Raw genomic sequence first — 10424 nt, 5'->3', positions numbered from 1 at the left:
CTCTTACCCAAGGCTGACCGCGAAGTGAGGTCCAAAAGCAGGCAGCACTGGAATCTTCCGTCGTTCAGTCACCAGCAACAACACACAACACCTTTACAGAGCCGGCTTGGTGGCCTGCGGATCCAAACTGCTGAGTCACACTATTGTGTTTCGGGCTTTTTGTAAAGCACGAGACTATTTTCGAAGGGAAATCACAATGGAGGGATATGGCAGCTCCCGTGCAGGGCCCCCCTGGGACCGCTGGGTCCCCACAGAGCCGTGCTCGCCTTTGTGTGGCGCAGGGCCCGAGGAAGCCCACACAGCCCCGCGCCTGAAGAATGCGCAGCTTGCTTCAATATTTCCTCTCAATTCACTGCGGCCACTTTGGGAAAGGGTGGGTTACAATATAGGAGAAAGGTTACATCTCCTGCCTTTTTGTGTATCGCTGTGCTGCGATAGCAATTTTTACAGGCTTTCTGCCGTAGCTGAGTGCTAGGTGATTCTCTCAGAGCTCCCTTTCCCCATCCCCAAACTTCTACTGAAATCAGCAGATTTCTGTATGCAAACTTCAATCCTTATTATTTATTGTGGTTTACAGCAAATAACACTTGGGAAGTTTTTCTGAAGAGCTAACTACCAGTAAATTAAATTCTTAAGTGGAAGCAAAATTAGATCTGGCAGAAGGAGAAGGCAGAACAAAGGAATGAAACATGGCTCAAAACTAATCCATAGGCAATCTTAGGCAAATCACCTTGCCTGGCTCAGGACTCAGACTTTCTATTGCTAAAATAAAGATTCAGTTTTAAGCAGTACCCTTACAACTCTATGAAAGCAGAAAACATATTAAAGATATGAAAATGGTTATTGCGTATTATAAGAAAGGTAATTTTCTTAATTTGAAGTCAAGTTCTAGATTATATCTGTGTTTATCCCAATTTTATGCTCACATAACACTACTAGGTTTAGGGAATTTAATATTAAGCTATGCTTACTGCAGAACAGAAGTAATAGATTTAGGTTTTATCAGTAAATCCCATGGCATAATAATGTCTATGGTGTAATTTTATTCATTTCACAAAATACTGGCTCTCCTCAACCTGTAAAGTCTTAAAACAATCAGAAGTGTTACCTAAATTCCAGCAGGATGTGAGTTTCTGAACTTAAATAATCTAACAGCAACTTGTTGCACCCCACCTCTATAACCTAATTTTCTGTTCAAGTCTAGTATTTTTCCAGGGTGTTCCACATTTAGGAGTATCCCACAAACGTTTTTGCATATATTTATTGTATTAAAATGCCCCCCCCCCAAAAAAAAGCATATTCCAGGCATTTTGATCCACTTGCATAGTGAATTTCTACTAGTATGAAAGCTTATAAGAGATAAATTTAAAGCCATGTATTTGACTATTCATGAAAAGCACATAATTGGAAGTTAGATAACTACTAGATAGGACAGATAACTGTGCTTATTTGAGTAATTACTGAAGAAGTCTAAGTGACCTACTAGAATTAAAATATGATTTTTGACATCAAGCACACCTACCTAGACCTCAAACAGAATTCTCCTCAGCATGGAAAAGAGGGAATTTGAGCAAAAAGATTCTACTGAAAAATTTTAACTAAAACTCATTTGTAACTATTGTCGGATGACACTGTATACAAAGGGCAAAGGCTAATTTTCTTTGCATCAATTGGTTATGAATGTGTCTCTAATGTTTAGCACTTAGAGGATTGAGGGAAGGCTGTCACCAGTGCCCTTCAGCACTTGAATCAGGGGGCTTGGAAGACCCCTGCGGGAAGCTAAAGAAACAGACACCCTAGTTTGTGGGTCGAAGGTGGATTGGCATGTTCCTGGTAGAAGCCTCCTAACTATGAGGAAATGCTTACACGAGGGATAAACAAGATTTGTAAAAACAAACATAACTACAGGCAGTCACATTAAGCCAAATTCACTCCTAGTAAGCCTTGCCCAGCTTACACTGCAGGGGTGAGTTTGGCTCAGTGTGTGACCTTATCTAAGGCTGGAGCTGTGACATCTAATATGTACAGATATTAACAGTCTATGTACTTGGAACCTTTCATTTCTAAATGGATTGACAGATAAATTCAGTCTGGCATAGAGAAGTCAGGGTGCCCTGGATTTGTGCACGCGTGTACGTGCCGTGTGGCACACCCTATGCTCTCCGTGAGTGCCTATATATAGAAAGTCAGTCTATGTGGCGGGGCCGTGGGGGCAGGGGAGGCTTTGGCCCTGATCCATTACACCTGGCCTTTCTCGCACACCATGAAAATTTCATGTTGTTTTCCTCCAGTGTCTCCCGCAGTCTTTGTTCCTCTCAGGCCAGTGCTGACCAGCGTCCTCATGGCCAGGCAGGCGGTGAGCTCCGGCTGCTGCAGGCTCCCTTTTGTTGCTCTTGCAACTTCTAATGAGCCGTCAATCAACAACCTTGTTTCTTCGAAGCTTATCTCGTGACTGCTGAGAGGGGCCAGGACTAGGGATAATGTGCAAGCTGGAAGAAAATACACCAAGAACATATTTAAAGTGCTTTTTTAGTTTTACAACTAAGATTTTTCTCCAAATTATTGTCACATTCAAGCTCTCACTGTAAAAAAAATCACTGGGGATTACAGCATATAAACAACTTGGTACTTTAGGATAAAGGAAGAGCAGTAATCTCTATGCCTTATCGAAGTCATCAGATAAACAGGACAAATTACCTTGCGTCAGACTGGCTGGCAGGTCACCTTTTTTGGCAGAAAGAAAGGAGGCTCATTTCTAGAGATGAGTCAAAAGTGGAACCGTGTTGTTAACCCACAAAATTTTTGGAGGGTTGATTACAAAACATGGTCTGGTTCTCCTTTAGGTCCATCTTTATTGTGTTTGTAACTCAGCTTCATTGCAGATCCATGGGGAGAAGTGAAAGACGCTGACAGGAGGTAAGGTGAGCTCTGAGGCAGCCAGACCCTGAGTGATGGTGTGAGGCACGGGGTCCCTGGCTCTGCTCAGACGGAGCTACTTCCTGAGCTGAGGTTTGTGAGGCAGTCTCACTGGCAGAGCCTAGCCTCTCTTCTCTGCAAGGAGACCAGCCAGACTGTTTGAAGGTATCACTAATCTCTCAACTGAATTAAGGCAGCACTGCAGACCTGTGGAGCTATTTCCCATGAAGTGCAAAGACCTGAAGGGAAGGCTGATGAAAAAGACAAGTGAGATTTCATAAGGCATTTTAGCACTTTCAAGTTGCAGCTTTTTTTTTTTTTTTTTTTTTTTTTTTTTTTTTTTTTTTTTTTGAGGGAGGGCATGGGAGATGGAGGAAGGGAAGTATTTTACTTAATATCTTGGTTTCCTGGAACAGTTTTAACATGATAAACAATTTCCATTTCTGAATGGAGGCTAACCAATACTTTGGAGGCTCTTTATTACTTTGACCCTGGAGAATAAATCTTAGAAACCCTACTGCCTCATCACATCTCCCTTGTAACATGTCTATCTCCCCAGCTCCTCTGTGCAGTGAGCAGATGCTCTATCTTTTACAATGATAAGGAACTGAAGCCCAAGGAAGCCATGTGACTTGCCCAGGGCCACACAGGAAGTCCATGGCAGGCAAGGGACCATGCAGGCAGCTGGCACCACTCATCCTTCACTGCACTTTACACCTTTGCAAAGTCAGCTACCATTCTGGTCTGACAGCATTTTCTACCCACTTCAGATTTTTTCATGCACTGGGTTTAAATGCCAGATAGTCTTATAAACAGCTGAACAACATTGTCAATTTAAACAATTCATTGTGAGCCTCTAGATATCTAGTGGTTTCTGGCACACCCAGAGCATGGACCAAAATATTATTTCTAACCATGGTGGTGGAGGAGAAAAGCTTGGAAGGAAGTCTCAATACTTAACTGCAAGAAGTCAGGTAGAATGAATCCTACTACACAGTTATTACTTCTTACAAACATAGTTTTAAAGCAAACTTTTGCTTTTTTGTGGCTTTGTTCTTGACTGCCAGATTTTTGGCATTGCTAATACTGCTACTCCCTCATACAACCACAGTGAAAACACACTGTTAGCAAAGCTGGTGCTGTGATTCAGCTAGAACAGCCAGAGATGGCCAGAGCAGAGGTGCAAGGAGGTCGTGTGGTTATGTGGTCAGGCAGGTGTGCAGTACAAAGTGTTACAAAGAGTACAGAGTGTTACAAATGAGTCTGTGCTATTCATGTGTAACCTAAACAAGACTGACTATACACACAGACTTTGAAGAGATGGAAATTTAGGAAAAGTTGTTCCAAGAGTTTAATTTTTCTTATGTGTGCCTTTGTTCACAGTATGACTAACTTACAGGTGTCCTGGAAGGGACATGAATAAGAACTTCACACAGCCTACCAGGCATGATGGCTTTCACACACTCTGAGTCACTGCCAGGCTCCTGCTACACCATGCTTAATGTAACAGAATTTGCAGGAGCTGTGAAGATGTGCAAGACCAGGATTCAAGGATGCCTCTTTGTTTCTTGACATTTCCCTGGTGTGGTAGCTATCCACCAGCAATGACACACGAGGCATGTGGCTCTCTCATCTTCCAGCCTTGCTTTTGAATGAAAGTGATTACAGCTGCTCTATCTTGTGCTTTGCTCTAATGATTACGTTGGTTACAATGTGAAGTACGTGCCTGATGAGCCAGTTACTCGTGTCCAGAGGGATGACTACTCTTATGAAATAACTTGGGGTCCATTAATACCCATTGTAAGAAGCAGGTACCTAACTCAAGGCCACTCAAATACTTAAGTTATAGGGAACAATAAGGCTCCACATTCATCCCAGCCTTCCTGCTTTCCTTTGGTATTCCCCTGCTCAGCACCCTGGCTGCTGTAAATCTCATTCCAGCTATCAGCTGCTCTGGGGCGTTGGCCATCTAATCGAGGCTCAGGAACTCAAAAGTGAGTGCCTATAAAGCAGCTGTGAAGATGTTTGACAAAACCAGGACTTGCTGTGTCTGGGCTTGGTGTATTAAAATTCACCTTTTTTTCCCAGCTTATGTATAGTAGCTGCTCTTAGTGCAAATAATCCCTTACTACACAGAAGAAAGCCAACCAGTGCTATCAGCACTGATACAGCTGATGCCAGTCTGCCCTTCTGTCTCCTACAAAGCTCTGCAGGATTTGAATGCAGTTAAAACCTGCATGATCTACTGTCTTGCCGACCCTGTCTGACCCAGCAGTCTAGTGTAAAACAAACTGTGTGCTCCCCCACACATGCTAGCCATGGGTAGGACAATACAGCCTTTCCAGGTGATCCTGGCTAAATCCCTCTGTAGCCCTCTCCCCACAACCTGCCTTGCTGGTCATGTGGTTACAAGAGTGGCAGGCCCTGACTCTTAATAATTGATTATGTACAGGCACCATAGGGGTCATTCAGCTGCTGGGCCATGCGTGCAGTACTAGCAGATGTTCCCCATTTCCAGCAAAGCAAAAGAATTTTCTGTGGGCAAAGTGTGGCCCTTGAGCTGCCAGTCAGAGCACCCCTTTTATAGGTGAAATCTGAGACTTTCTGGGACTATAATGGAAGATCCTTTCTAAATGTCATCTCTAATTAGTCTATCACATAATTTCTAGTAGTCCAGAAAGACTCTCTGTCTGACCATTTGGACATTTAGTAACCCCAGCCGTGCTGCACAGTGCTGGCTGCTGCTCGCAGGGTTCCTGTGCAGATGCCAATCATCGATCTTCTCTGAGGGGTGTGAGCACAAGAGCAAAGTGCTTCTGACAGGTCACAAGGAACCAGCAGCAGTCCTAAGACCAGACTTGGAACAGTTTGGTTTGGATTCTCAGGGTCAAGGACAGCAAATCCTTCAGCACAAAAAGCAGCTTTACAAGGACAGGGCCCTTGTGTTCTTAAAACAGAAAACACTGTATAGTAAACCTACAGAATATAAATGCCTCAAAGCTCAGTTGCAAGCCCTAAGGTCCCCAAAGTCCGAGGGACAAAGGCCTCTAGATTTGCTCTTGTTTAATTGACAAATCAATTCAAATGGTGAAAGTCTCTCCTAGTGCGCTCCACTAAAACTGTCTTTGGGGTTGCAGCTGATACAGATTTCCTTCTCAAAAGGGTAGGACCAAGAACGCCACTTACAGTAAATACATGTCAGCTCCTGAGACCTTTCTCTGTGGTCAGAGGAGAGCATGTCTTATTTAAAAGAAAAGTGAGAGAGAGAGGCTGTCTGAGCAGCAAGTAGCACAGAGCAGTCCCATGTGAATAATTGAAGTGGAATCTGGAATGCACACCGCCACATCGGGAACTTCTGGAGACCAGGTCTCATCGGAAGAACTGACTCTTACTGGAGAGGTAATGGAGAAGTTTCTGGCCGAAACCTCTGTAGTCTCAGCCTGAGGTGGAACAGAGACTCCAGGGTCAATAGGGACACCCCTTGTAGCACAAAGTATATGGGATTTGAAAACCAGGCACTGGTCCAGGACCTAGACACAAGTTCACAAAGGGATCATTCAGTGATGCCAAGGATAGCCAGAAGCTTCCTCCAGAGGAAAGGATTCTAGGATTTCTGAAGCAGGGATGCCACAGGAGATGAGAGACTCTAGAAATCTCCTCTTGCTCACTTCAGCGTTGAGCATCCCTGTAAAGAGCTGGATGACATGATTTTAGAGATACTTTTATTCTTTGGTACTGCAGCTCTGAGTGGTACAGACAGCAATACAGCCTCAGAAATGTCACAGTCTAAGGACATATGGCTACTCTGACTGGCAATTTCTTCAAATAACTAATGACATTGGTACTGCACTAGCTCAGTGCAGGGGGATGTTTCTTTGCTCTGCTGCTGGCATGGCCTCTGTTGTGTGCTAACCTTCAAGTCAGAGAGACTTGTCTCAAGAAGGAACTCCAAGAGAAGTTTGTGGTGCACAAAGTGTCCTTCTTCTTCAAGAAAGTAGCAGAAGCCTTTGTAATCACCCTCCTCTGCAGAGAGGGTCAACCAGCACACCCAGGTCCTTTTGTGCTGAGCAGCTTTCCAGCCACTCTTCCCCCAGCCTGTAGCACTGCCTGGGGTTGTTGTGACTCAGGTGCAGGACCCGGCACTTGGCCCTGTTGAACTTCATACCATTGGTCTCAGCCCAGTGATCCAGCCTGTCCAGATCCCTCTGCAGAGGGATCTTCCTACCCTGCAGCAGATGAACACTCCTGCCCAACATGGTGTTGCCTGCAAAATGACTGAGGGGACACTCAGTCTCCTCATTCAGGTTGTCCATAAAGATACTAAACAGGACTGGTCCCAATACTGAGCCCTGGATACCACCTCTGTTTGCCAGACACCAACTGGATGCAGCGCCATTAACCACCACCCTCTGGGCCTGGCCATCCAGCCATCTCTTAGCCCAATGAGCAGTGCACCTCCCCAAGCCATGGGCTGCCAGTGTATCCAGGAGGATGCCATGGGAGGCAGTATCAAAGGTTTTACTGGGGAACAAGGGGAATACAAGGGGAACAGGAAAGAAGAGGAGGATGACCTGGGATGTCTCTGAATGAAAGGGTTTGAAATGCTTCTCTAGTATTTTGTATTCATGCAGGAAGACTAGATTTTCCATCTTTTCCTCACATCTTTCCCAAAAATTCTTTCAAGCATTTCAGAAAAAAATAATTCCAGCGACAGCTTTTGTGAAGGTTTTCCTGGAAGTAAGTAATGGCTTTCTAACCATTGATCAAAATTAGATGGCAAGTATTACTGCTGAGATAAAGATTTAAATCCCAGTAGAGCAGTACTCTTCTGAACTTACTTAGTGTTAACAGGCTACTGACAACTTGTATTCTGTGGAATCCACTCATTTGAACAAAATATATATCCAAGCCTTTCCAAGACATAGGATTAGTTCACAAAACATTGTCAAGTTCAATCTGTTAGCAGAAGAATACTTTGCAAGTTTTCTAGCTCTCCAATCAAATATCCTGGAATTAGAATAATCATCCTTGCTAATTTTAAAAAAGGATAGAATTTTTGCTAGTGAATTTTTAAAGTCTCATAACTACAAATTTGCTTTTTTTGCTACATACTTCTCTTTAAATCCAGTTTTCCAACAGCCACTGCAAGAAGAAAAAAAGGAGCCAGAAATATTATACTTAGAGATCCAGACTGCGGTGTCTCGGGAATAGGGAAGAGATGAATGGGATGGGGGACAGTGTCTGCACAGTTCTAGGAGGAGAGAATGGTTTATTTAGTTGATTCTCAGTGACCTATCTTTCTTAGGTGTTCCCAAGATGCCCATCATATTAGCTCCATCTCAACTGTCTGGAAGGTAGTAACAGAAAACTGCCATTTGATCTCACTCCTTTATCTAATATCATCTATCAAGAATGTGCTCAGCAACTCGGTATCTGAGCACCTCAGAGAAATTACACAAAGTCAACAACCTTCTTCGGCATCTCCTTTTTGTACTGGACAAAAGCAGTGCTTATGAACAAGGAAATCCACATCAGCGCTGTGTGATTCAGCCACACATACCCACGGGGAAAGTGCAGAGGATGAATAGGGGGAGCAGAGTTGTTGTGGATAAAAGAAGCTCCAATTTTTGTGGAAGTCTTCCAACAGCCACATCATAGCCACTCATTAATTACAACCCAGCTGATACAGAATCCAACATGTTTGACATTCAGCACAATTGTCTTAAGATGTTTAACAGATGGTGAAAAGTGAACTACAGGTAAATTGTTGGTCCCAGACTACTCAAATAGCAGCAGACCCAAAGCTGCACTCCTTGGGCCTGGATCCAGGACAATAAATTCTCTGCACTGGACTTGAGGTAGCCTGGCAGGGAAGGTTTTGTGCCTCAGTGGACTCCCTCAACACACTGATCTACTATGGAGGACAACTGTCACCTTCCTTCATCCCATCCTCCAAGTATACATTAGTGAAACATCTATTGACTGTGTTTTACACAGGTGCAGCATATCCTACAATATCCCACTATACCCACTCCCTGTTCACACACCAGAGATTGGGACAGTGGATGAAGTGTGCCTGGAAACACCGAGCGTGACGCTCGAGCAACCTTCAAAGCTGTCTCTAGGCAGAAAAGGAGCAAAGATCCCAGGGCTTCAGACTGCTAGAACCTAGTTTGACAAGGATGGCTTTTAGCAGCACTGCTGGCTCAAGCCCTCACACCCCCTCTCCTTCCCACCCTGTGCCAATACCCTCCTCCTTTTTCGTTGTAGCTGTTTGTGGGGTTGGATGGTGACCCAGACTGACCAAGGCACATCTGAAAGAGCAGCTCAGGGATAAGAACCATCGGTGTGGGCTGTTTAAGCCGGCACTCTACCAGAAGGAACATCTGTCAGCTTCTGCCATAGTTCAGTGCTTAAATATAAGCCCATATACTGATGAGGCTGCTTGTCTCAGCTGCTGTTGCTAAAGCTTCTGCTACATTGCCTGTTGACAATAAGTCATTTGCTATGTAAATTCTCGTAATTTCTATGCTTCAAATTAATTTTAAAGTCTGCTGTGATAAATGTTGGCCTCTTGAGGAATAACAGAACCCTTGATTTGTGCTCTTACAATTACCTCTGTTAAGTAGTCACAGCACTTAAAAAAAAGATCTTAGAGTGGCCAAAGGCTATTTTGTGCACCTCCAGGTCCACAGTTCAAATGCCACATAAAGTTTAATTGCTTTCCTGATCTGGGCTGATCAGTCCTGCTCTCTGCAGCATGGTCCTTGCTGCCATCCTTGCTTGCCGTCAGTGCCAGCTGAGAGGGGCTGGAGCCTGTGGCACTGTATCTACAGTCAGGCTGAGCAAGTGGTGCCTGCAATTTATAAGGGATCATGTGCTCAACTTCCATAAATAAATGAAAGGGACAGAGTCATCCCTAGGAGCCTCATCACCTTTTAGGCACTCATGCATACCGTAAGTGCACTGGGCCAGCACAACAGCACAGGAACAAAATGAGCAATTAATTAAACAAATGCACAGTAACAGAGGTAATGGAGTAGCTATCTCACAGTGGGAAAGCTTCCCAGAGCCATCTCACCTGACCAAAGCCTGGATTAAGCCAGCAAGGTGGAAAGGAAATGAGCAGAGAAGAGCTAACCAAGTTTTTAAAAGATCAGAGGTTGTGACTGAAAACCAGGAATACCTAGTCCTGTCCTCAGGGTACAGACATATTAAATCATCAAAGCCTGTGAAACTTCCAGTGCAGAGACATACTCCTGCCCACAGCCAGCATGGAGTAACCTGAAACTGTTTGGTCCTGGGAGGAGGAGGAAAGGCAGCCACCTCACATTTGTGTTGGGCTGTGCTGGGTGACTGCTTGACAGGTAAGAACTGTGCAGCTGCTGCTGGCACCCTTCTGTTCATGGCCCAGTTTGTGTTGTAAATTGATGTGTCCCTATCCTCATTTACACCAACTGGTTGGAATACTGGTGTGGGTTTTACACTGCAATTATGGTTAGTTTCCT

General features: G+C 44.3%; 1 long non-coding RNA gene across 1 annotated transcript in view; it reads right to left on the bottom strand.

Moving 5' to 3' along the window:
- Positions 1-546: 546 nt before the first annotated feature.
- LOC108448596 overlaps positions 547-10424 on the bottom strand; it is a 23110-nt gene continuing 13232 nt past the window's right edge. Inside the window, exon 2 of the long non-coding RNA XR_001864551.1 lies at positions 547-2489. This is a non-coding gene — a long non-coding RNA (uncharacterized LOC108448596). The remainder of the gene's footprint in view (positions 2490-10424) is intronic.

The sequence above is a fragment of the Corvus brachyrhynchos genome, unplaced genomic scaffold (genome assembly GCF_000691975.1).
Source record: "Corvus brachyrhynchos isolate BGI_N302 unplaced genomic scaffold, ASM69197v1 scaffold115, whole genome shotgun sequence".
Taxonomy (NCBI): Eukaryota; Metazoa; Chordata; class Aves; order Passeriformes; family Corvidae; genus Corvus; species Corvus brachyrhynchos.
The sequence above is the reverse complement of the archived record's forward strand: the minus strand, read 5'-3'. Positions and strand labels throughout refer to the sequence as shown.